Source organism: Macaca fascicularis, chromosome 18 (genome assembly GCF_037993035.2).
Source record: "Macaca fascicularis isolate 582-1 chromosome 18, T2T-MFA8v1.1".
Taxonomy (NCBI): domain Eukaryota; kingdom Metazoa; phylum Chordata; class Mammalia; order Primates; family Cercopithecidae; genus Macaca; species Macaca fascicularis.
The window spans coordinates 63,802,130-63,829,390 of record NC_088392.1 but is presented as its reverse complement, the minus strand read 5'-3'; the positions used below and the strand labels follow the sequence as shown (position 1 = coordinate 63,829,390).

At 41.3% G+C, this 27,261-nt stretch overlaps 1 long non-coding RNA gene across 1 annotated transcript; it reads right to left on the bottom strand.

Moving 5' to 3' along the window:
* Positions 1-4,056: 4,056 nt before the first annotated feature.
* Positions 4,057-23,810, bottom strand: LOC102142303 (uncharacterized). Its single transcript, XR_006693947.2, has 5 exons — positions 23,087-23,810; positions 12,923-12,985; positions 11,891-12,170; positions 10,050-10,484; positions 4,057-4,392 (listed from the first exon to the last, which is right to left on the bottom strand). It is a non-coding gene; the product is annotated as an uncharacterized lncRNA (long non-coding RNA).
* Positions 23,811-27,261: the final 3,451 nt, after the last annotated feature.

Below are 27,261 nucleotides of genomic sequence, written 5' to 3'. Positions count from 1 at the left end.
ATAAGTTGAGAAGCATCTGTACTTCAGGGAAATAGAAATTTACTTAAATTATTTATCGTCCAGTGTGCTGTTCGTCTACTCCCAGTCCATAGCCCGCTACCTTCACCTCTCTAGCTCATAGTCGCTTTCAGATTATAATTGAACGTCACTTCCTCATCACTGCCCTTCAAACTGGGTCAGGATGACATGTCGTATACGACTTTCATAACCTTCAACATATTTTATTGTAATTACTTGTTTACTATGTGTCTTCTTCACCAACCAATAGTTTGAGAGATTAGGAGCCGTGTCTGTTTTGGGTACAAATGTATCAGCACTTTGTGTAGTGCCTAGCACAAAGTAGGTAAGTGCTCAGTAACAATACTTAGTAAGCAAATAAAGCTCTCAAAAACATGATCATCTGTTTTAGTCTATTTCGGTTACTATAACAAAAGTACTATAAACTTGGTGAGTTATGAACAGCATTTATTTCTCACAGTAGTAGTGTTTCTCAAGGCACTAGTAGATTCAGTGTCTGATGAGGACCCATTCCTTATAGATGGTGACTTCTTGCTGTGTCCTCATATGGCTAGCTAGCTCGCTGGGGTGTCTTTTATAAGGGCACTAATCCCATTAATTAGGGCAGAGCCATCATGAGCTAATCACCTTCCAAAAGTCCCACCTCCTAATACTATTACCTTGAGGATTAGGTTTTAATCTATAAATGATGGGAGCACACAAACCTTCACACCACAGCATCATCTGTCAACTCTGGATCTATCTTCTATTCCTGAGCAATTACAGCGTTATTTTTTGAATTCATAGAACCAAAAATCATAGTACTTCAGGACCATAAAGATACTTAATGATCTGATTTAAATACTTATATTTAGCAATAGGCGCTTTTTTCCCCAAAACATAATTTTATAAATGCTCTATAATGTCTAAGTGAGGTAAAAGAGAGTTATTGTGGATGAAGCATGGGTTGAGGGAACCAGAACCCTGTCTGTTCTGCCTTGAATTTCCAAGGAAGTGCAGCCACATGTACTTCATACAGCTCCACAGAGCCTTGGGCTCCATGGAATACCATTTGAAAACCACAGAATTGGACTTGCATGTTCACAATATATTAAAAGTACCTAGAAATCAACAAGAAAAAAGACAAATTAATCAACAGAAAAAAAAATATGAAAAGTAAATTCACTGAGGAAGAAATATTGACGGCCAATAAAGACATACAAAGATGATGGGCTTCTCTGCTGATCAAGCAGTGTAGAATAAAACAGGAAGGAAAAAGACTTTACCCATAATACTGGCAAAAATGCAAATATTGATATTATAAAGGTGAGAAATCATTGTTATGAAAGTGGAAATTGGGAAGCAATTCCAATTTTAAATTGCAATTGACCTTTGATCCAGAAATATGACTTCCAAGAAGCTAATCTACAGAAATTCCAAACATGTGCACAAAGATAAACATCCTTGAACATATCTGCATTAGGCCGTTCTTGCATTGCTCTAAAGAAATACCTGAGATTGGGTAATTTGTAAGAAAAGAGGTTTAATTGGCTCATAGTTCTACTGGCTGTACAGGAAGCACAGCACTGGCATCTGCTTCTGGGAGGTCTCAGGGAGCTTACAATTATGATGGAAGGTAAAGGGGAGGCAGGCATCCCACATGGCAGGAGTGGGAACAAGAAGAAGAGAGTGGGTGGGGATAGGGAGTGCCACACAATTTTACTGAACCAGATCTCACAAGAACTCACTCATTATCTCAAGAATAGCACCAAGCCAGGAAGGATTCACCCTCATGACACAAATACCTCTCGCCAGGCCCCATCTCCAACACTGGGGATTACATCTCAACATGAGATTTGGAGGGCACGTCCAAATGATAACAATATCTTTGTCCATTATTTTTATTTTAAAAAATTAGAAACAACATCAATACTATCTGTGGAAGAAGATTTAAATAAATTATAACTTTAATACTATGAACACTATAATTTTTTGTAGATGATAAATAATAATAATAATAGGGATAAAAGTAATAGTTGATGTAACAGGATGTTAAAGTGGAAGTTTTAACCAAGGCACCAAAATGCAGTAAATATACCATACCAAAGTAAAATATCAATCTAATTTTCAATGAAAATAATCCAGGAACCAGTTATTGAACTCTTAAGCATCTTGTTCCATTTGAAGACAACCATTCATGGGAAATTAAAAGGATTCCAGAAATACTTCTTTGCCAAAAGCTGCTGATATACTATGAGTACCGTCTAGGTGGAAGGGTTTAGGGTGCTCCTTGTATATCCAAGTTAAGGGAGAGGGACTCTGGTGAGACTACTCAGAGAATGAAATAAGCACCCACTGAAGTTGGAAGAGAAGGAGGATACAGTGCACTGTATCTGATCCCATCTGAGAAATCTATGAGGAGAGGTATGCTGTGTAGCTACTGATGAATGAGTTAAAGAAGTGTCTGTGTTGGGGGTGGCCTGCACTCCCAGAGTTTATGGAGACGAGAAGGCCTGAGTAATTTCATGGGCCAGGTGTGGACCATGGGGGAGAGACAACCAGCCTGAGGTCTTCTTGGGACCTATCCAACTGGGCCAACGGAGAGGGTGGACAGGTCTCAGCAGAGAGAAGCCAATGGTAGCAACATATTCCTGGGGACCGCAGAATAGGAAGGCAGCCAGTTGGAAGCAAACTCATCATTCTTGCCGAGGGAAATACAGGTGGGAAGTCCCAAGGGGTTGGAGGATATACCAAAGAACCCATGCAAACATCCATAAGAGAAAGAGCCTCTTGTTAGAGCTGCCAGATTCAGAAAGCACAAAACTGGTCAATCATGAAATACTTTCCTACCCACTTCTGCTACTGCTTCCCTCTGTCTGAACACTGAAAGTGTCAGAGACCATAGAAGATACCAGAAGACAGGCAGTAGGATAAGATGGAGAAATAACCCAGAAAAAGAATAACTTGAACCCGATCCACCTTCCCCAAGAGTGGGTTTCCCAACAACCGCAGGTTCTAGCTGAATAGGGGAGAGGTAAAAGGCTTAATTGTAAATCAAGTTCAAAGTTTTGTTTCTCATCTGGTCTTGGATATTCTGATTTTTGAATTGACACTGTGCTTGCCACTTAAGGTGACTTTGGGACTTTTCATTATCTAAGGATGTTCAGAAGATTTGTGGGACTCCCAGAGCTTCTATCCAGGAGCAGGGGCAAAGAATTCTCCACTGAATAAAGCTTAAAGGGTCAGGAGATAATAAACACTTGCCTGATGATGCTAGCCCTGCATGCTCCACGTACCAATGATCCATTAACATTGCCAAGCACAGTGCTGAACACATTGTTGCATTATATCAGTTAAACTACAGATGCTGCCATAGACAGAAAGCACCAAATAAAGCACATTGCAAAAGACTCCCATTTGAATGTTTCTGTTTGAATGTGTATATTTGAAGATGTCCAGAGAAACGATGGGAAGGTGTGTTAGTTTCTTTCTCTAAAGAATCAGAAACAGGATGTGTATATATGTAGAGAGAGATTTATTTTAAGGATTGACTCATATGATTGTAAGGCTTGGAAAGTTCAAAATCTGATGGAGAGGCTGGCAGGCTGGAGAGCCAGGCAAGAACTGCAATTCCAGACCAAAGGCCACCTGCAGACAGAATTCCAGAAGGCGGTGGAATCTTGCGTGGTCAGTATTTGTTCTCTTGAGGACTTCAGTTGATTGGATGAAGCCCACTCACTTTATGAAGGGCTTTATTTATTTATTTTTATTTTTGGAGAAAATAAGCTTTATTATAATGATTTGAGAGTTTGTGCATGGTAAAGAAATACACATGAATTGTGCTTCTCCTATGTTTCATGACAGAATTAAAGTTTCATTGTAGACCAAAGCATCCAAAAAACAGTGGTACTTTTTTTTTTTTTGAGACGGAGTCTTGCCCTAGAGTGCAGAGGCATGATCTTGGCTCAATGCAACCTCTGCCTCCCAGGTTCGAGGGGTTCTCCTACCTCAGCCTCCCGAGTAGCTGGACTACAGGCACGAGCCACCATGCCCGGTTAATTTTTCTATTTTTAGTAGAGATGAAGTTTCACCATGTTGGCCAGGTTGTTCTCAAATTCCTGACCTCAAGTGATCTGCCCACCTCAGCCTCCCAAAGTGCTGGGATTACAGGCGTGAGCCACCGCGCCCGGCCCCACAGTCTCTTTTTAATGAGTTTGCAGATGCCAGACGATTCCTGCTCTGGTGTTGGCGCCATCAGGGACAGTGAGCTGGAGCTTTCCACCCGCGAGGGCATCATGGGGAGTGGCAGGTGCAGGAATTCCAGCATGCTGCTCTGCTTGCTCCTCTTCATTCCCTTCATGTCCAGTATCTTCCGGAAGCCTTCTGTGTTGCGGTCTGTGAAGAGTTTGATGTAGTTGTCAACAAACACCACCAACAGTTCATGAGGGGCCGTCACTACCTACCAAGGGAGGAGACAAGAGCAGGCCCGCCAAGGAAAACTCACAGTTGCAGTTCACCAATTTAAATGCTAATCTCATCCCCAAAAAACACCTTTACAGAAAACATCCACAATAGTGTTTAACCAAGTATCAGGGCACCATGGTCCAGTTAAGTTGACACATACAATTAACCATCCTAGAAGGATACACACTAAACTATGGACAGTAAGTGGGTATCTTTGGAGAAGGGAGAGAAAATGAAAGGATAGCTAGGTGTGGTGGTGCACCTGCGGTCTCAGCTACTCGGGAGGCTGAGGTGGGAGGATCACTTGAGCCCAGGTGGTTGAGGTCTCAGCTACTCGGGAGGCTGAGGTGGGAGGATCACTTGAGCCCAGGTGATTGAGGTCTCAGTGAGCCGTGATCGCACCACTGCACTCCAGCCTAGGTGACGGAGCAAGACCCCATCTCAAAAAAATAAAATAAATAGAATAACAAAAATGAAAGTAAACGTGAAAGGAAATTAGGTGTACTTTTCACTTCTTGCTTTTTCTCTCAGAATACATTATTCACCCTGAGACCTGAGGAGCGGGGAAGTGTACTACTCCTGCTGCATGATAGACAGCCCCACCCTGACCCTTCCCCAGCCTCTCTCTGACACTTTTCTAGCCAGGCTTCTCTGCACAAGGCCAGGAGCTTTCAGTGTCAACAGTACATGCTTACCCTGAGTCCTTGGCCACAATATTAGACTGTGTTCAGGCACCTGGGACTCCGGAATGCCCTGTCCAGGGTCCCAGAGCCTGTGCATGGTGCCTTCTCAAGTCAACCCTCTCAAGGGCAGCTGCACCCCCACCCGTGTGCACACCCCCAGCCCTAAGAAGTGACAAGGGGCTGATGTTTGTGGGGCTGAAGTCCGGTGGAGTTGAGGATAGAGCTGGATGTGCAGACTGGGTTGCCACACGTGTGTGCCCAAGGCCATTGCAGTGGTAAGGGAAGATGAGGTGAGGTCATAGGCCAGGGCCAGCTCTCTCTACCATGCCATATTTTGAGGAAGAACTCTGGAGAGTCTAAGAATTCTTCATTTAAATCCCATTTTCCAATTCACTAGGACTGTATATTTGTCAAGGTGAAAGGATATGTTGAGAAAATATAATTTTAAACAAAATCTTCTTCCAACCCAGAAATCCTCTCCACAAAGGTAGTAGAGAAAATAGTTTTATACTGAATAAACTATTAAACCAAAATGTGATGCACATCACAGGCAATCCACTAAGGAATTACAAAGACAGAAAGAAATTCCAGCCTTTAATATAGCCGAGAAGATGCGACCCATTATATACCTTTTCCCAAGATAAACAAAAATTAGTTCTCAAATAATAGGATTTGATAGCACCATTTATAACACATGGTTCATCCTAAATTCACCTGGTAATTGGAGTAACCATCTGTATTAGTTAAATGATTTTATACAAAGGAAAAATAAGCTTCTCCTATCTTTATGACAGAAGGTAATTTTGCAAGCCGTCAGGGGCAGGCAGTCACCAAAGTTAGGCTCCTACCGTCCCTCAGAAACTGACAGATGGGGTGCTATCTCCCTCAATGACTATATTCTAAAGCAATGGCTGCTGGATCCTTGAGAAAGACATTCCTGGGTCACAAAGACAGCAGAAGACTTATTTAGCTCTAAAAACATTTACATACATGTCAAAGAGACAGGGAAATAACTTACAAGAACACATTTTCTAAATTAAATACTCTAAGTGAAGGAAGGTAATTTCTTCCCTTATTTTTAACAAGAATTAAGCCTCTTATTTTTAATATTTACTTGCCCTTACAGATAGGACATATTTTACCTGATAGTTTGTTACCTTATCTTGTAAAATGTAGATATGTAGATATGCTATATGTGGATCTCTATTTGCTTTCTTGACAGGACCTGCAAATGTTAGAAGCTGGCTTTTTCTTTTCTAAAAACAGTGATATATTTGATAATTCCAAAATGATTTTTAAAATTTTGTTTTAAAGGAACAGATACACATTAGCTATTTTTTAAAAGAGTCATTTGTTTTCACTGTTAATTCAGTTGACTTTCTCCTATTGCCCTATGGGTTCATATTTTAAATGTGCTTTGCATATGCACAAAGAAGGTATGAATCATGTTAGAAACTGCTGGCAATCTCTATTATTCTTCAGGAAGGCTGCTTTAATGGGTCTGCCCAAGCAAATACTAGTTAATTTTCCTCTTAATATGATATTGCAGGTGTCACCCTTTGATACTGAAAATTTTATTTTAAAATGTGTCCTTCGGGTAAAGAAGCTAGTTTGAGCACGCAGTAACCCAAAGCTAACTACTGAACATGTAGTAACAAGACTGTAAAAATGGAAACCAGGAAATCTAAGTTCTACTACCAATCCTGCCACTAACCATTAGTGTGTGACCTTCAATTATGGATTCTTCTGGAGTCTCAGTGTCTTCATCTGTAAAATCAAACAACTGGAATAGAGGTTCCTTCAGACACAAAATTTTCTTGGCATCTTTTCAGATATCTTTTCTCCTTCTCACTCCCTAGTCTCACTTGTTTTTGTTTTTTGGTTCATTTTCACCATCTCTATGTGGCCTATATCTGCGAGAATATAGGGTGAGTGAACAGACCTTTAGCTCCAAACAATCGGTAATTGAACTCAAACCTCCACCCACAGAGTTCAAGACATTCTACTTCTGTGCAGAAAATAAAACAAAAAACCAGCAGTAAGTCAAGGTCTCCCTTGTATTTCTTCTTCTTTATCAGTCCTGACAAGGTCTTCTTAGCAAACCCTCATCCTTATTTTCCACCTCCAATTCTACATCTTCAGTTAAATCCCTCCCTTCCTTTGCAGTTTCCATAGTTAATATTCTCCAGGATTTGTTCTTTTTCAATGCATCCTCCTTAGATGACTCTTCTAGAATTTTTTTTTTTTTCAGATGGAAATATAGTCCACAATTCTTCCCAAGGCAGTGGCTGACTCAGGCTTCAACACAAAAAAATCCACTATCACTATAATCGGCTAACACAATGTATTAATTCACAGACTTGTGTTTTACCTCTTTTCACATAACTCTTATTGCTATGTCCATCTGAATTTGGTTGCTTGTTCGTTTTCTTACAATCCATGGAAGGATGTAGGACTTAGCTATTTAATTCACAATATGTTCAATATGCAGCTTGTCATTCACACATGAGCTCTTCATTCATAATGATTCTTTAATTCATTGCCTCAAGTGATTCCATATCCTTATTCTTGCTCTAATCACTGAAATATGAGTTGAGTTTCTTTCTTTTTTTTTTTTTTTTAATTATTTTCTTAACCTGTTTTTATCTAAGGAGTATGGTTCTGAAGGGTGTACAGGAAGCATGGTGCTGGCATCTCTTCTGGTGAGGCCTCAGGAAGCTTCCAATCATGGTAGAGGGCGAAGCGGGAGCAGTCACATCAAATGGCGAGAGCAGGAGCAAGGGAGGACAGCTAGCTATTTATTTTATAGGGGAGGAACCTGAGGCTAGGAATCACTGAGCAGCTTGCTCAGGGTCACCCAGGAAGTTAGCGAGAGAATTGCAGCAAGAACCTAGTCCTCCTGATAAAGCTTGGCTCTCTTTCCATTTACACTGCTTCCCATTCACTCGGGTTGTTTACTATAATTTCAGGCAAGCTTGACTTATCTCAACAAGTCTTGCTGTGGTCTAGGAGTTAAACAGCAGCAGGGATCTCAAAGAAAACTGAATGTAGAATTTGGATACTTGAAACTTGGGGAAAAAACACATTTTTTTAGTACATAATAATTATGTAAGAAGCTAGTCTTCAATCAATATGTCAGAAGATGTCATTTTGCACTTCCAGAGTTAAAGATTTTTTACTGCCATGACCCCTCCCTGCTCCTCATGCCAGCTTCCAGATTCCTATAAAGCCCTAGCACCTCACATTCCCCCAGCCGCTTCTAACTCTGCCTTCCTCTTCCTCTAGTTCTCCACTTCCCTCACTCTGCACCTCCTGGGTTTTCCTCTGCTCCACACCAAGCCAAACATGAAACTCATCCTCACATTCAAAGCAGGCTTTGTGCATAGCAGACTTTACTGAGGCTGCCTTTTCCCCTGGGATCAGCTCCCCTTCCTATTTCTCTTTGCCCTGCTCTCTCTCTCTCTCTCTCACATACACACACACACACACACACACACACACACCCCTCCTCCTACCTTCCTGAGTTTCTGTTCTCTAGCCCCCTCCTCTCACACTCAATTCTTTTATTTCATTATGCAAAGCAATTTAGGTTCCACCCACAACTCAGCTGCTACCTTTGAGTATCCCAGGCTTTGCAAGGCCTGCTCCGGGGCCCACACTTGAACAGCATGAAAGAAAGGATAAAAACTTTATAATTTCCATTTTTTTCTTTCTCCCAGCAGTGAAAGGGCATAGGATAGAGATTCATTTTCACACTGTATCAATTCAGATGATTTCGCCTGTAAGTAATAGGAAACCAAAATCAAACTGTTTTAAACACAAAGAGGTTATGGAAGGAGTTTATAGAGTTTGGGGGGTTTTGGAATTGACTTCAGAACACAAGCTCTCTTTTTCGCTCTGTCATCCTCAGCTTACTGGCTGTCCTGAGAGCTGTCCCTTTATGGTCAGAATATAGCTTTCATCGTTCCAGAAATCAGTGTAGACACAACAATGCCAGGCAGAAAAACACAGACATGTTCTCCCTTGAGTCTCTTTTTATCTGTAAGGGAAGGCCATTCAGTATCTCATTGACTGTAACTGGGCCCCATGTATCCCCCTAAAATAGTTTGTATGGAATTACTAAGAATGGTTTAGACCAATCATGACTCACTTCCAGGACTGAGAAGGAGATGTTTTTTCCTGAGCACATTGGTTATGGCTGTCTATTATTATACAACAAAGTGTCACCGGTAGAGGGTCGTAACTGCAAGTTGTCCAGGTTCTTGGTGTTTTGAACAACGAATTGGACAAAACGTCCAGGAAAACAAAGAAAGAATGAAGCAACAAAAGAACGAAAGCAGGGATTTACTGAAAACAAAAGTACACTCCACAGTGTGGGAGCTGGCCCAGCAGTGGCTCAAGGGCCCCTAAACAGAATCTTCTCAGGTCCAAATATCCCCTAGAGGTTTCCCATTAGCCATTCATGCTCACCTCGTGGAAATGAAGTGGTGGCCTACAATTGGTATGATGGATTGCCAAAAGCAACCAATCAAAGGCTGAAGTGGAGTTACAAAGGTCACACTCCTGTGCAAACATCTGATTGGTTGCAAAAAAGTAACCAATCAGAGACTAAGGTGAAGTTACCAAGTTGCGGAAAAAGACTCGGCCAGCAATCAGTCTGATTGGTCGCGGACAGCCAATTTCCCATCTGGAAAAGGTGAGGGGTTTGCAAAAGGAGTAGCCTCTAGTCTTTTTGTTACGTAGTCGTGGAAAGTTAGGGTTTTCCTTTCAATTTAGCTCCAGGAAGTCGGCATGAAACAGCCTTAAGTTCCCTACCTCCAGATCCTATTCTCCAGCCTCGAAACCACCCAAACATTTAGTGCCTTAAAGCAATTTACTATGATCTCTCATAGTTTTGTGAGTTACCTGGGCTCAGCTGGGCATTTCTGGGCTCCCTTCTGTGGCTGCCATCAGATGACTGGGGCTGGAGTCTTTTGTAGGCTCGGCTGGGCTGGCTGTTCCCCAAGATGGCCTCCTTGCTCACACATCTAGTCCTTCAGTGCCTGTGCATGCAGCCTCTCTCTTGAGTGGAGTGGTCTAACCTTCTTACCAGGCAGCTCACGGCTCCCAAATACAGGAAGCAGAAACTCCATTCCTCTTGAATGCCAAGCCTGGAGCTGGCTATACTCTCTCATGCCATATACTTCTGCAGTATTCTGTAGGTCAAACCCAGTCCAGCCCAGATTCTAGAGACTCCGCTCCTCAACGGGGAAGTACAGGGAGGGAAGGAATTCATGGCAGCCGTCTTTGGAGTCAGGTTACTGTAGGATTGCTGACCGACATTCAAATAAAATCAGCATCCTGTTGGACAAGGAAAGAGTAGAGAAATAGCTATCGAGCAAGCAACCACTTTAGCTTTTGTTTTTGCAAATTGTGTCTGAAGAGATGACGCAGTTTCGTAATCCGGCCTAATCATAGGGCCTTCCAGTGAATTTCAGCCAGAATAGCCTTCCTTGAGAGACCCCTGCAGACTCCTTTGACTTGTTCAATTGCTCACTTGGTTTTAGCTACCATATATTTTTTTAAATCATAAAGTATTTTAGGGCCAGGTGAGGTGGCTTACGCCTGTAATCCCAGCACTTTGGAAGGCGGAGACAGGCAAATCACATGAGGTCAGGAGTTTGAAACCAGCCTGGCCAATGTGATGAAGCACTGTCTCTACTAAAAATACAAAAATTAGCCAGACATGGCGGCGTGTGCCTGTAATTCCAGCTACTCAGGAGGCTGAGGCAGGGGAATCACTAGAACCCAGGAGGCAGAGGTGGCAGTGAGCCAAGATCACGTCATTACACTCCAGCCTGGGCAACAAGAGTGAAATCCCATCTCAAAAAAAAATTTTTTTTTAATAATAAATATATATATATATATATGCTGGCAGAAATTCAAAGGCCATTTTATGCAACAAACCATTTTACAGATTCAGAGACAGCGATTCAGGGAAATGGTATGCTCTGTCCAAGGTAACAAAAAATGGCAGAGACAGGGCAGTCTAAGCCTCCGGCATTTCTCAGTCTCCCATTCTACCTCCACAATGTAGAGTTCAAATTCACAGCTAAGTAATAGAGCACTGGATTAGGAGTAAGAGACTATGTTCTATGTCTAGCTTTATGTGATATATACTGTTAGCAGCTCCTCAATATTCGGGCTCCCCTTTCCCACAATAAAAAGACCTCCCAATTTTATTGAGAGCATGTGCTTAACTAAATACTGCCTTTCCCAAACTTCCTTGCAGCAAGGTACAATCGTGTAACAAAGTTCTGGCCAATATGACTTAAGCACAAGTGTATGACTTTCAGGAAACCTCTTTACAAGCCAGCGTCCACCCTTGTCCTGTTTGTTCCTCCTCTTGCCTTTCCTCTATCCTAATGCCTGACTCCACTGTGAGACAAAGAGCTGGAGAAGCCATTGTGATCATACACACAATGAAAGAAACAAGGCCTGAACACTCCTCACAATTGCCCACAAATGATTCTCCCTCTCAGCTTCCACAATCCCCAGGTACAGCATTACTGCCCTGCCCAACACAAAACTACCCCTAACTTTTGCATCCTCAGCTCCCTTATTTCTGTCCTCAGTCATCAAATCCTTCACCATGTCTTTCTGCTTCTCTCATCATTGCATCCTTAGGTGCTTTCCTCCAGGACTGACTTGCCTGAGCAGCTATCTGATTAGTACTGATAGTGAGAGCAGCAACTAAAGCTACTTACCAACCTCCTAAGGTGACACTTTGCTCACTGCCTTGGCTGTATTCTTTGCTTTTGTCAGTCCTTGTTCATGGCGTCCTCTGGGGCAATGTGTCTTACAAGGCAAGAAAGAAATGGCAAGGGTAGGACCTTCCACCAATGAATGCATGGTCCTACCAAAGAGACAGTCTGCCGTTCATTCATTCATTCCCTCAGCAAACTTAAGTTATGTGCTTGTTGTGTGCCAGGACCTGCGCTGATGCCAGAGATAGAAAGACATGGCCCCTGCACTCAAGGACCACCTCTTCCAGAGGAGAAGACAGACATGTATAAATAGAAACCAGAAACAAACAATTAGATGAAAATTTATTTTCAAGGAGAAAGTCCTAAAGCCATGTTTCTGTTTGCCATTCATGGAAGAATAATGCAAACACCACCCGGAGTCTCTGAGGCCCAGCCTCCACATTCTGGAGAGCGTCCCATAGAGCCCATGCAATAACCTACAGCATGCTAACTTCTGTTGTAATCTCTTAGTGGTTTCAAAATGCCCATCTATCGTTTTAGCTCAATGGGATTTGGGTGATTACATTCCTTCCAGCTCTAAATTTCTGTTCTGTGAAATACATAACTAATGACAATTATGGTTACCCAGACACATATACATGAGTGCTTAGAGGTGCTTAGAGTGATAGAAATGTCTGGAGATGAGCAAGTTAATCTAGGAGGGTTTAACAGAGGAACTACCCGCATAGGCATTCCAGTAGGAATGAGAGTGCCTTCCTGTCAATGAGAGTTCCAAGTGAATAACAGCCAGAAGCAGAACCCCAGCTTGTGCTTAATACAAGAATTTCCACACGTATGTTTCATTAGAAAATAAGATAGCACTATTTAATAAAATGTTATAATTTCATTGCATATTTACTTTCTATGCCCCCACCTGTTTCCAAAAATGAATTTGAGACCTCTATGCAATAGGAGGATTTTGGAAAAGATAAGAGAACAAGAGTCTTTTGCAGAAAAATAAATTAGAGTGACAGAATTGATCAGAACATTTACCTCTGAGCTTTCTGGTGGCTAAGACAAAATGCAAAACATCTTGGGTTACAGAGTTCTCATTACCTGGTAAAAAGAAGCACATCAGTTTATCAGGATCTCTTTTTAAATTTTGAGGAGAATTTATTATATAGATCTTTACAAATGGGACAATGAACAATTTTAGCAGAATCTACTTAAGAGCAGATTTACGAATATGACATACCTTACAGCAATGCTCAGTAAAACACCAACATATACAATCAAAATATACTCCATTTAGAACTACTTAATAGAACGTTGCTATGAACTATAGAAACCTACTTTTAGAAGGAATGTAGGTCCTGACCTGGGGCTGTTTTGGAAAATTGAATGTCCTAAGCTTAACTGCCGACCCAGCCGAGCTGTCGCTTTGCACAGATACACTTCTGTGTCACCTAGGACTCTGCAACAGGACTGAGGGGTTCTTGGGGAATTCCCAGCCAATACTTGCTGACCACCTGACCAAAGCAAGACAAACTCAGTCTCACACAGAATTCTCCAACAACAATCTGCATTCTCAGCTGCCTCAATCTGAACTCTGAGCACCCTGTCTAACCTCTGCTAAAAGCCATCGGCAACGCTGAATACCCTTCCCAAACAGACCAGGTTCTGCAATGCCAGATGGCAGACCAGGGCTGCTCATGTGTCTTTGTTCTCTCTCTAAAAGTTTGAGTGTGTGGATTTCTCTAGTCTCCTCCATGTCTGCTGGTTTGTCCCTTGGATAGCTCAGGCTCAGTGCAACCAACTCTCATCAACAAACGTCTATCCAGGGGCTACCTGGCTTCTCACCCCTAATGAGTAGCAGTGATCAGCACCCAAAGCCATTCAAAGAGGAGTGATTTCAGAGACCAAAAGTGGACCTTCCCGAGCAAGACAGGACTCTACAATCCTTTCCAAACTTGGTTTCCCAAAAGTTTATGGAGAATCTACAACCCACTCTAAAATTACTCTAAAATCTCCAGATTTCTCTAGATCCACCAAGCAGATTCAGAGAGCCCCAGAGGGTTTTAAGCTTCTTTTTCCCCAAGTCACTCTTAGCCTCAAAAATCCAAAGTGTAGCCAGTAGAGGAGTGCAGGCTGGAAGGTGGATACACATCTCTATTCCTTTACACATGCCTCTTCCACTTGCATGGACCTGCCTCTCTTTTGTTCCTCTGTCAAACTTCTATTCATCCTTCAAAACCCGGGTCAGGCAGGTCTGGAAAAATTTTCCTGACAGCACCCTCTCTCCATGAGAGTAAATCACCTGCAGCCCTGAACTATTTCTTTACTTCACATAGACTGTATTATTGCCGGTATCATTTCATGTATTTGTTTCCTGTGCTCGGCTTGAAACTCCATGAGGCAGAGATTTTTCCTGCTGTTTGTAATCTTCAACCCTAGCAGAGGGCTTACCATTTTCTAATGGCTTAATTAGGGTTTGTTGAACTATCTGAACAAGAGCTTTAAGTGTGATTAAAAATTCCAAATATTACACTCGGGATTTGCCAGGCTCCCCAGATGGCCTTGGAAGGTCTACGATACTTCCAAAGCTGTCTGCCATATTTCAAATTAGATTAAGAGTTGTTAGAGTTAATCTTTTAGAGTTCAAGACTTATTACTGGTGATAAGTTGAAATAGAGAGGAATTGTGTGCTCAGTGATGTTATGAAACACATAGAAGGAAAATATTTTGAAATATTTATTTCTGTTGTTCCTTGCTTCTCCCCATTCCCACCCCAAACCCACAGAATTCCTCCATATACACACCGAGAGCCTCTTTCCTCCTTGGCTCATGGAAATAATCAGAAGTCTCTCACTAGGAACCAGAACGAAAAGCTTGAGGCTCTTGACTATTTGGAGTAAAGGGGAATTTACTCACCTAATTCCAAGGAGAAAGACTGAAATGCATACTTGCAAGGTGAAATTTCCTGTTCTTAGAAATTAAAAAAAAAGTTGCCTTCCCAGCTGGGAAAGGAAGGAAAAAAAAAAAAAAGAGGAAGAGACTCTGCTGGGAGTGTTTAAGAAGAAAACAGCAGAGCCAGCAGCCTGAGCCCACCCTCTGGCTCCTGTGTGCAAGGACCTCAAGCTGACAGCAGCCAACCCATCGCCCAGGCACTCCCTGGGTGGGTGTGACTCTCACACGGACATCGGAATTATTCCTACCCCCGCTTTCCCTACCCATCCTCCTACACAGCCCTCATCCCGCAATGGCCCAGGACACTAGTAAGCTCCTCTCAGAATGCAGAATGAATGACATCTCCTCCAGGGGCATGGCAGGAAGGGAAAGCTCTCTAACAAGCAGAAAGCATATGGAATCATTTTGAAATCAGCCACCCATCAGCACAGCAGTGGAACATAGCATCCCCATCACAATGGCCTTGTAATGGGGCAATGTTCTGAAATGTGGAAGCTTCCAGGTTAGACATCAGGCAACTCAGGTGCTGACGTTCCACTGGTCCCCACAGGACTCTGGCGCAGTGATCTATGGTGAAGAGGGAGTGTTGTCTCTGCCTTTAGACAACACAGTTACCCTGTTTTTCTGTTTGGGAGGGGGTCCTCCAGATCACATTATCCAGCTCCAGCGAATACCCACAAGTATTAGCATTTTTAATACTGGGGGCTCCCTTAAAAAAAAAGTGCTTAAAGTTAAAATCTAACCTCAAATACACATTTTCTTACTTGGTGACTGAGGCGTGAAATGGAATCATGTGGGATAAGGAAGTGGCAGAGTAGAACAAGGAAACAATACCAACAACACGGAAATTAGTGTTTCCCCAGCTCTGGGAAGCACATGTTTGAGAAAGTTAATTCCCTAGGAAGTGCTTGCTTCTATGCCGTAGTTTTTTCTGTTCTACTCTACCACTTCCGTATCCCATGTGATTCTGTTTCATGGCTCAGTCACTGAAAAGAAAATGTATATTTTAATTTTGAAGTGCGAATTCTGAAACACATTTGAAGTATGCGTTAGTGCAACAAAGCTGAATCCCTAAGCCTGACAGATCAGCAACAGAGGTAAGACACTTGAAAGGAAAGTCGAGAGCTCAAAAAGTTGATTCAGCAAGAAAATTTTGGATGACACTAGGTGGCGAGAAGTAAATAAATGGCAAACTAAACTACTGTTGCTCAAAATCAGGTAAAAACTAAGGCCCCTCCAAAAAATAATTCAGGCACCTCTAGAAGGCAAGTGGTAGCAATTCACAGGAGAAAAAAGGGTTTATTTTTACACTGATTTCTCTGAAAGAGAAGCACTGCAATGGATGAGCTCAATTAAAAGAATTCTAATATTAATCACTTCACTTGCAAAGAAGAATAAATCCAAAAGACAGGTGTGTACAATAGGTTATTTTTGTTTTTTTAATCAGAAGTACAGTATTTTAAGTGACCAGTCACATTTTTTAATGGCGAAGAAGGCTATAATTGTTTTACCAAGACAGTTATTCAATAATTCTTGCGCTATTTACCATTATAGAGAAAATCTTTGGAGACGGAATTGATGGTTGTAGAGACAAAAGACCTGCAGAAGTTCCAGCACAAAAATGCTCCTTTGTCCAGCTGACAGTTCCACCAAAGTCAATGACTATCTGGGGCTTGAATGTCACTTGCTATTTATGTTTTTTAAATTTATTTATTATCTTTTTTTTTTCTTTTTTAGGAAAAGAAAATCAAATGATTGTATCCTGGGAGGCAAATTTTTATCTTAGCAGGAAACAGCTTCATGCTTATATGTTATCCCAACAATAATAACATTTGCATTACCCAAGCAGCCCCCTCCTCAGCTCTACAATAAAAATCTCTTCCCATGACTCCTGAGATCATCATCAGCCTTCAGTTTATTTACTGCAGGAGAGGAGAAAGAACGTTGATCTCTCAAGCCCTCACTGCACTTCTGAGGGATCTCAAGATTCCCAAACTTGATCTGATGATAAATATATATATGTGTGTGTGTGTATATATATCTTACAATGTTGTATATGGAAAGTCATGTTTACATAAAAGGCCTGAATATTAGAGACTCACAAAAACAAAGGCAAGAGTGAAGAAGAGAAGTCGTGAAATAAAGAGACAAAGAATCTCTGATAGCAATAGACCAGCTGTTCCTCAAAAAAAGACTTCAGTCAATAGCACGTTTGTGGATTTTTTCAGAAACTAGTTCAATTATCTATTAAACCTCTCCTGAACTTTTCAGTGGTCATGTTTCACTTCTTCCTATTACTCAAGACAAAGTGAGACAAATAGCCTAAACAGAAAAAAAAAAAAAATCTATTAGCAACACTTACTAATAAAATCAAGAACATAGAACTTTTCTCTTAAAAATGAACTATAAATTTTTCAGATCCTGACTTCAGCCATTTATTATTTTTATTTAAGAACAAAGTGCACAGAGTCTGAAGAATGCACATATGTGTACAAATGGCTCAGGAACCACATATATAAATTTAGAGATTAAATCCCTTTAGTGTTTCATGTATTTGGGCTCATGTAAGTTAATAAATTTTGAAGTTATAGGTTTCTAGGGCAACAAGAATTTTCTGACTCTCTCAGAGTGAATATTTTATATTTTGAAAAATATATAAGCAAACCCAAATTGAGAGACATTCTACAAAATAACTGATTTATACTCTTCAAAAATGTCAAGGTCATGACAAAGACAGACTGGGGACTGTTCCAGATTGAAGGAGACTAAAGCTACTTGACAGTTGAATTCAATGCATCATCTGGGATTTTTCTCTTGATGTAAAAGGACATTATCGAGAAAATTAGCAAAATTGAGTAAGGTAGATCAGACAATAGTATTATATCTGTGCTCATGTTCTGATTTTGGTTATAGCACTGTGGTTATGTAATAGAATGTCTTTGCATTAGCAAAGGTATAGATGTATTTAAAGGTATAGCAGCATCATGTCTGCAACTTACTCTTCAGAAAACAGTTTTAAAAAAAAGATTAAATGGACACACACACACAGACTGGGAGGAGCAGTAAAGCAAATGTGGTATAATATAAAAATCTAGAGACTCAAAGTGAAGGATATATGGAAATTCTTTGTACTATGCTTGCAAGGTTCCTGTAACTCTGAAATTATGTCAAAATAAACTACTGAAAAAATTTCAATAAAAATATGTAGTATTAAACTTTTATTCCATGCAATCCTACATGGCCTTCAGCAGTATTTACTTAAAAGGAGCACATTAAAGGGTCACGACTCTACTGGGCTGTTTTATCCTAAAAACACATGCAAGGGAGCCCCATTTTCAGAAGGAAATATCTACAATAAGTTGTTTTTTTTTTTTTTTTTTTTTCTGAGACGGAGTCTCGCTTTGTCACCCGGGCTGGAGTGCAGTGGCCGGATCTCAGCTCACTGCAAGCTCCGCCTTCCGGGTTTACGCCATTCTCCTGCCTCAGCCTCCCGAGTAACTGGGACTAGAGGCGCCCGCCACCGCGCCCGGCTAGTTTTTTGTATTTTTTCAGTAGAGACGGGGGTTTTGCTGTGTTAGCCAGGATGGTCTCGATCTCCTGACCTCGTTATCCGCCCGTCTTGGCCTCCCAAAGTGCTGGGATTACAGGCTTGAGCCACCGCGCCCGGCCTACAATAAGTTTTTAAAAAGAAAAACATGGATGATTACATTCATAGTCTGATACTTGGAAAGAGACTTAGAATGTGGATAGATTTCTTACATGCTAGCAATAAATATATTTTAAAAGCTGAGGGCCGCTTATTTCAGGTAAGGAAAGAGTTACTACCAAAGGGAAGAATTGCCTCCTGAAATATCAGTACCTTTTAAAAGAGCAAGATTTCTCCCCACTCCCTATTATGCTATAATAGAACATACCAGGATGAAAGACATCAAGTAATGGCCCTAGATAGTCTGCAAAATCCACTGGCACAACATCTGTGTTATGTGTTTCTCTGTATTTAACATCAGTAATTTAGTCAGAAGCTTTTAATAACATAACTTTTTAAATGTTCCTAGTTTTTACATTAATGTGTAGGAGAATGCACTGGTCTCCTTGCCACTTTAGATAAAGTTCCCCAGAGGAAAATAAGAGGAACTCATAATAAAGTGTGAGTAATATGGCCACATTACCAATTGTTGGTTTTTTTCCAATTTCAATAAAATTTCAAACCAAAGTGCTTTATTTTCCAATCCGAACATTTTATTAACATATATTTGCACTTAATTATTGAGTTAGAAAACTCCTTGATAGCAAACAAAGTTCAAAGTTAATGCAAATGGTGCTTTATTTCAATTTTACCTGAGTAACTCTAAAAGCCATGTGCATCTTCTGAATGTCTGGACACAGACTTCAGTTTTTAATATGCCTATCTTAAAAAATATGAAATCATTTTTCTCCTAATTTGACTTCATTGTCCTTTCTCAATAAGAACTCTACTCCCATTCAGTTTGAAGTTTATGGCTTCTGTTCTTTGAGTTATATAAGCCCAAAAAGGTCAGAACATTTTTTAGAGAAGAGAGTGTGTTTTTTCACCCTCACATGACTCAAATATATCAAAAGTGTAGCCCAGTTGATGCTTTAAAAACACTCACCTACTAGTTGGTTTGGGAAGTTTTAACCTAGGAAAATATAGTCAATAAGTAAGATGAGACTTTTCAGTAGCAAGTTTTCAAATTACCTCCATTGCATATTCTATAGTAACATACATGACCTTTTTAATTTTTTTTTTTTCTAAGACAGGGTTCTTGCTCTTTTGCCCAGGCTAGAGTGCAGTAGTATGATCATGGCTCACTGTAGCCTTGACCTCTTGGGCTCAAGAGATTCTACTACTTCAGCCTCCTAAGTAGCTGGGACCATAGGTGCACACCACCACAGCCAGTTAATTTTTAATTTTTTTAAATTTTTTTGTAGATCTCAGAATATTGCCCAGGCTGGTCTCGAATTTCTGGGCTTAAGCGATCCATGTACCTTGGCCTACCAAAGTGCTGGGATTACAGATGTGTGCCACTGCACTCGGCCACATGATGACACAATTGTTTGATTTTGCAATATCATTTCTAGACTTAAAAACGGAATCTATTAATAGGGTAATAAATTAGTTTTTTTAATTAAAACTGTTAGTTTGAACAAACAGATCTGGTAGTTATAAAGCAACTATATCAGTCTCCCACTGTCCTTCTACTCAGCTTCCCTACATCCTTGAATGAAACTGGGCAGGTTCCATAGCTTTTCTGGATACCCTTAGGCCACAAAAGTTTCTCTGGTGACTCTAGTCCCCCAAACAGTCTTAGTTCATTAATAAAATGGCCAGTCCCTTATACTTGTCAAATTCTCCAACTATGCTCAAAGTTAAGTTTTCTTCCATTCTGCAGCTAGGCCTGATTCGGGCTGAATATCTACAGTGGCAAAGATGCACACAGCGGGCTTCTTGACTCATTCTGCCAGCATTATCCTGCCCTCCTCATCAGCCCCAACTCAGCTCCAGCTGAGGCTTCAGATCTCAGGGTTGAAAAGGAATGGGAAAGGAGAAGGGGTAAGAGCAGCGATACACTGTGAAACTGTCTTCTTAAAGACGTTTATAGCTGATTCATTTTCCCATGGGCTCGTCAGTGGATTCTTAGGCAACAGGGGATCTTTTACCTATTAATACAATTTACCTGTCCTAGAAAAAGTTATCATCTTAGACTGGGAGCTTACAACTATCTCCCTCAGTCTCTGCAGTCTGACTGTACTCCTTCAACATCTTCCTGCCAAGGTCTCCTCACCCCTACAGGTAGAATTTTATGGCAAGGTCTTGGACAAACTCTCACCACCTCTTTCTCTTTTGTGGCCCACACTGGTTATAGAGAAGCTCTCGGGCATTTGTTGCAGTATAAACGCTGACTATACAGCCTGTCCCCTACCCAGTAATCAATATTTCCCCTTCTGTCAAAGCAAGCAACCAGTCCTAGGCCTACTGAAGTATCTTTTCCTGTGAGTAAAGTGAAAATAAATACTCCTGGCCAGGCGCGGTGGCTCATGCCTGTTATCCCAACACTTTGGGAGGCCGAAGCGGTGGATTACAAGGTCAGGAGATCGAGACCATCTGGCTAACATGGTGAAACCATGTCTCCACTAAAAATACAAAAAATTAGCCGGGCGTGGTGGCGGACGCCTGTAGTCCCAGCTACTCGGGAGGCTGAGGCAGGAGAATGGCATGAACCCAGGAGGCAGAGCTTGCAGTGACGCGAGATTGTGCCACTGCACTCCAGCCTGGGCGACAGAGCAAGACTCCATCTCAAAACAAAAAAAGAAAGAAAGTAAGTAAATACTCCTTTCTCCTCCCACTTTGGAATTGTAGAATATTTCCCAAATGCTATGGTTTGAATTATTGTGTCCTCCAAAATTCATATGTTGAAATCCTAACCCGCCTGGTGACAGTATTAAAGGTGGGGCCTTTGGGGAGCTGATTAGGTCATGGGAGCACAACCCTCATTAATGGGATTAATGCTGTTATAAAAGAGGCCAGAGAGAGACCCCTCACTCTTCTGCCCTATGAGGACATGCAAGAAGATGCCAGCTGTGAACCAGAGAGCAGTCCCTGAGCAGACACAGAATCTGTGGGTGCCTTGATCTTGGACTTCCCAGCCTTCAGAGCTGTGAGAAATAAATGTCTGTTGCTTATAAGCCACCCTGTTTCTATAATAGTGGTTTGTTACCGGAAGCAAGACAGACTAAGACACCAAGTTTGCTCCAAAATTCTTTTTCTTATTTTTAACTCTCCTTTTAAGTCTCCCCCAAGTTCTGATAGGCAGCTAAGGGTTACAAAACCAGTTCTTAGACAACCCTTTTACAATCCCCACCTTGGTGGTCCAGAACTTGGGAGTAGGTGGCAACTATTGTTTTGTAATCAGTGCCAGAACTGATCACATTTTTTAACATCCTGTTCTTAATACTCTTGCAATACCTGTTGAGATAATTAAAAGCACATTGGAATGTGACAAAGTCTGTGTCAGAAAATGTGGTAAAACTCTCTTTATACTGGTTTTAATGCAATATTTTTATACGTGATATTACATGTACAAGTAAATCTTTAAAAAGGGAAAATGTATATTACATTTGCATGCCAATATTAATGCACCTGAACATTTCCATCACAACACAAAATTTTAGTTGTACTATAAAAGTGGCATATCCAGGTGTATGATTTCCCTCTTCAATTACCTCAGTGACCACATGCATTCACGTCCCTCCACAGAGCTCCATGGGACCATTTCCGAAGAATTCATAGGCCCCCAAATAGTACTCACATGGAGAATTTCCTTGCCACCAGAGACTCGGGGAATGAGCATAGACCTCTGGAAACTACTCGACTATGTTTTTTCTCACCTGTCTCCAATTTGTCTACAAGTGGTTAAATGTGATATAAAAGTAATTGCAAATAAAGTTGGCCTTAAGATTAATTATAATAACACAGCACAGTTTGGTTCTCTATAAAATATGTTAATATAAAGCCATTTGCTCTCTTTCATAGACATCTTTGTGTTTGTAATACTTTATTTCCTTTACTTCTATTTAAAAAGAAAGAAAAAACATATGATGGGTATAGAATCTATTCTACCCAAACTATTAGTATTTCATGAAAATATTTATTTCTTAATTTATCTTTACCTGGCAAAGCAAATTATATGATTCTAACACTTTTAGAACAAAACAGATGTTAGGAATCATTTGTTCCAAACTGCCTATATAAGTTTTCTATGGCAGCTATAAATTACCACAAACTTGATGGCTTAAAACATAAACTTATGGCCAGGCACAGTGGCTCATGCCTGTAATCCAAACACTTTGGGAGACTGAGGTGGGTGGATCACCTAAGGTCACGAGTTCAAGACCAACCTGACCAATATGGTGAAATTCCATCTCTACTAAAAATACAAAAATTTGCTGGGTTTGGAGGCATGTGCCTGTAGTCCCAGCTACTCAGAAGGCTGAGACAGGAGAACTGCTTGAACCCAGGAGGCAGAGGTTGCAGTGAGCCAAGATGACACCACTGCACTCCAGCTTGGGTGACAGAGAGAGACTCCATCTCAAAAAACAAAATAAAATAAAACAAAAACAGAAATTTATCCTCTCATAGTTGCGGAGGCTGTAAATCTAAAGTCAGTGTCACCAGCAAAAATCAAAGTTTCTATCCCCTCTGGGGGGTTTAGGGAAGGATGCATTTCTTACCTCTTCCTGCTTCCAGTGGCTGTTGGCATTCCTTGGCTTGTGGCTGCATCACTCTAACCTCTACCTCCATGGTCACCATATTGTTTTCTCCTCTTCTGTGTAATATTCCTTTCTGTTTTCCTTTGATAAGGATACTTACAATTACACTTAAGATTATCCAAGATAATCTCCCTATCTCAAAATCCTTAACTTAATTACATCTGCAAAGACCCTTTTTCTATTCAACGTAACATGTATAGGCTCCACAGATTAGGGCTTGATATCTTTGGGGCCCTTATTCAGCCTCCCACACACTGCCAATGTTAGAAATGAAGAAACTGAGACCAAGAGAGAAATGTTGCCCAAAAGTCATGCAACTAGTTAGAAATAAAGTCAACACAAGAATATAAATGTCTTGATTCCAGTTGAGTATAATCCCCTTCATTGCAATGACTCTATGATATTATATCACCTTTATAAAATTTCAAAATACATCTGAATATACATACCTATTTTCAAAGCTGGCATCCTAGTATATACTAGTTGTGCATAAACTTCATACCGTGTCAATTCCTTCTCTTTTAATCACTATGTAGTATTCTGTTGCACCAGCTTAGCAAAATCTGTATCATCATACCTAAATTATTAAAAATTTAGATTGTTTCCAGTTTGCTTGTTTGTTTTGCCAGTGAATATTCCTGTCCTGCAATGAATATCTCTGTGCATCTTTGCACCTTTGTATTCATTTTTGATTGATTTCTAATGACAAAATCTTCTTTCTCCCCCCACCCCCCGTCCCCCACCGCCCACCCTGAAACAGAGTCTTGCTCTGTCACCCAGGCTGGAGTGCAGGGGTGTGATCTCAGCTCACTGCAACCTCCACCTCCCGGGCTCAAGCAGTTCTCCTGCCTCAGTTTCCCAAGTAGCTGGGATTACAGGTGCGAGCCACCACACCCAGCTGATTTTTGTATTTTTAGTAGAGACAGGGTTTTGCTATGTTGGCCAGGCTGGTCTCGAACTCCTGACCTTGTGATCCGCCTGCCTTGGCCTCCCAAAGTGCTGGGATTATGGGCGTGAGCCACCGCGCCCAGCCAATAAAATCTTGGAAACAAAATTGCACAGTAACAGATATGCCTATTTTTGAGGCTGTAAAACAAATTGCCCTCCAGAAAGAACAAACAGCAGTATTTATGAATGTCCTTTGCCTGCCACCCTTACAACAGGATTTGGCATTCTTCTTAAACTTTACTTACCTGAAAAATTAAGAAGTGTCTTGCTGTTGTTTTAATTTGAGGTTTGCTAATCTTTAGCCATTTGATGTATTATCTGATGTACTGACTACTTATTTTTTGCCTATATTTCCATTAGAAGCTATATTTTTCACATTGATTTGTGAAGATCCTTAAAAAAGGATATTAACCCCCTAAGCATAAAAATTGCAAATGTTTTTTTCCCAGTTTATTCATTTTTAATTATTTTAATATAGCCAATTTGTCTGGATAATATTCATTCGTTTTTGAATTATATTTATTGCATTACATTTTCTCCTGACATCGAAAGCTTTACATTGTTTCTTGGTCAAATGTATCATTCTTTCCTCTTGTATCATTCTTTCCTCGTAAGGTGCCCACGGTTCTACTTGGTGCCCATATTTCTTAAAAGAGAGTGGCATGACATGTCTTGGGAAACAAAAGGGAGGAGCTGGCTCAAGCACAACCAAAGTAATTCCATCCATTGTGCCCATGTTACAGGAAAGGGGTCCCAGTACGGACCCCAAGAGGGGGCACTTGGATCTCGCACAAGAAAGAATTCAGGGTGAGTTCACAGAGTAAAGTGAAAGTTTATTAAGAAAGTAGAGGAACAAAAGAATGGCTACACCACAGACAGAGCAGCCCTGAAGACTGCTGGTTGCCCGTTTTTATGGTTATTTCTTGACAATATGCTAAACGACGAGTGGATTATTCAGGCCCGCCCTTTTTAGACCATATAGGGTAACTTCCTGATGTTGCCATGGCATCCGTAAACTGTCCTGGCGCTGGTGAGAGTGTAGCGGTAAGGATGACCAGAGGTCACCCTCGTGGCCATCTTGGTTTTGGTAGGATTTAGCTGGCTTCTTTACTGCAACCTGTTTTATCAATAAGGTCTTTATGACCTGTATCTTATGCCGACCTCCTATCTCATCCTGTGACTTAGAATGCCTTAACTGTCTGGGAATGCAGCTTAGGGGGTCTCAACCTCATTTTACCCAGCTCCTATTCGATGGATTTGCTCTGGTTCAAATGCCTCTGACAGCAAGACACATAAACAGCTGGAGAATGTTAAAGACGGCAGTGTGAAAGATGACTGTAAATATCATCAAGTTCAATCCTTTTCAAACTTTGGAAACATGAAATTCCAAAGAAATGCCACAGGGCCCCTGCTAGGACCATGGGACTTCTGAGCAGGTGGCCCAGGACTCTACTTCAGCTTCAAACAGAACAGCTCAAATTTTATCTTTTTCTGCATTGGACTAATACAAAATGTTTACATAATGTTACAAAATGTTTACACTCCTATGTGTTTGCCCTCTTAAACTGCCCTTAACACTCTTAAATTTGCCAACAAATGTTTAAGTGTATGGTACAGTAGATCATTAAGTACAATGTGCTAAACACGATGTACAGCAGATCTCTAGAACTTTTTCAACTTACACCACAAGAACTCTCTACTTATTGAACAGCAATGGAGGGGGAAATGGGGAGTTGCTGTTCAATGAGTATAAATGTTTCATATTTTTTAACAGGCTCCTTAATCTGATCAAGAGCAATACACTTATTTATAAAAGCCACTAGATGGCCTCCACTTTCTTATCACCGTCACTGTTTTGGCCTGCACTCAGTAAGAACTCCCTAAATGTGACCTGAATTAATTAAGTCACTTGTCTGAGGCAACACAGTTAGTGGCCAAGCTGGGACTGGAACCTAGGTCTCCAGATTCTCAAGTCAGTGTTATTGTCAGAAGTGTGTGAACCAGAACAACTCTATCTTGAATGGGAGCTGGGTACAATGAGGCTGAGACTTACTGGGCTGCATTCCCAGATGGTTAAGACATTCTAAGTCACAGGATGAGATAGGAGGTCAGCTGAAGACACAGGTCATAAAAACCATGCTGATAAAACAGGTTACAGTAAAGAAGCTGGCTAAATCCCACCAAAACCAAGGTGGCCACAAGAGTGACCTCTGGTCATCCTCACTGCTACACTCCCACCAGCGCCATGACAGTTTACAGATGCCATCGCAACCTCAAGAGTTACCCTATAAGGTCTAAAAAGGGGAGGCATGAATAATCCACCTTTTGTTTAGCATACCATCAAGAAATAACCATACAAATGGGCAACCAGCAGCCCTCGGGGCTGCTTTGTCTATGGAGTAGCCATTCTTTTATTCCTTTACTTTTTTTTTTAATTTTTTATTTATTTATTTTTGAGATGGAGTTTTGCTCTTTCACCCCGACTGGAGTGCAGTGGCGCAATCTCCGCTCACTGCAACCTCTGCCTTCCGGTTTCAAGCGATTCTCCTGCCTCAGCCTCCCAAGTAGCTGGGATTACAGGTGCCCGCCACCAGGCCTGGCTAATTTTTTTGTATTTTTAGTAGAGACAGGGTTTCACCATGTTGGCCAAACTGGTCTCGAACTCCTGACCTCGTGATCTGCCCACCTCAGCCTCCCAAAGTGCTGGGATTACAGACATGAGCCACCGTGACCAGCCTGTTCCTTTACTTTCATAATAAATTTGCTTTCACTTTACGGACTCGCCCTGAATTCTTTCTTGTGCAAGATCCAAGAACCCTTTCTTGGGGTCTGGATTGGGACCCCTTTCCAGGAATTTTATTGTCAGAGGCGAGTGAACCAAGCAACTCCATTTTTTTTTTTTTTTTTGAGACAGAGTCTAGCTCTGTCGCCCAGACTGGAGTGCAGTGGCGTGATCTCAGCTCACTGAAACCTCCGCCTCCCGGGTTCAAGCGATTCTCTGGCCTCAGCCTCCACCCTCCACTGCGCCCAGCTAATTTTTGTGTTTTTGGTAGAGATGGGGTTTCACCATGTTAGCCAGGATGGTCTTGATTTCCTGACCTCGTGATTCACCCGCTTTGGCCTCCCAAAGTGCTGGGATTACAGGAGTGAGCCATGGGGCCTGGCCCAGAGAACTCCATCTTAAACAG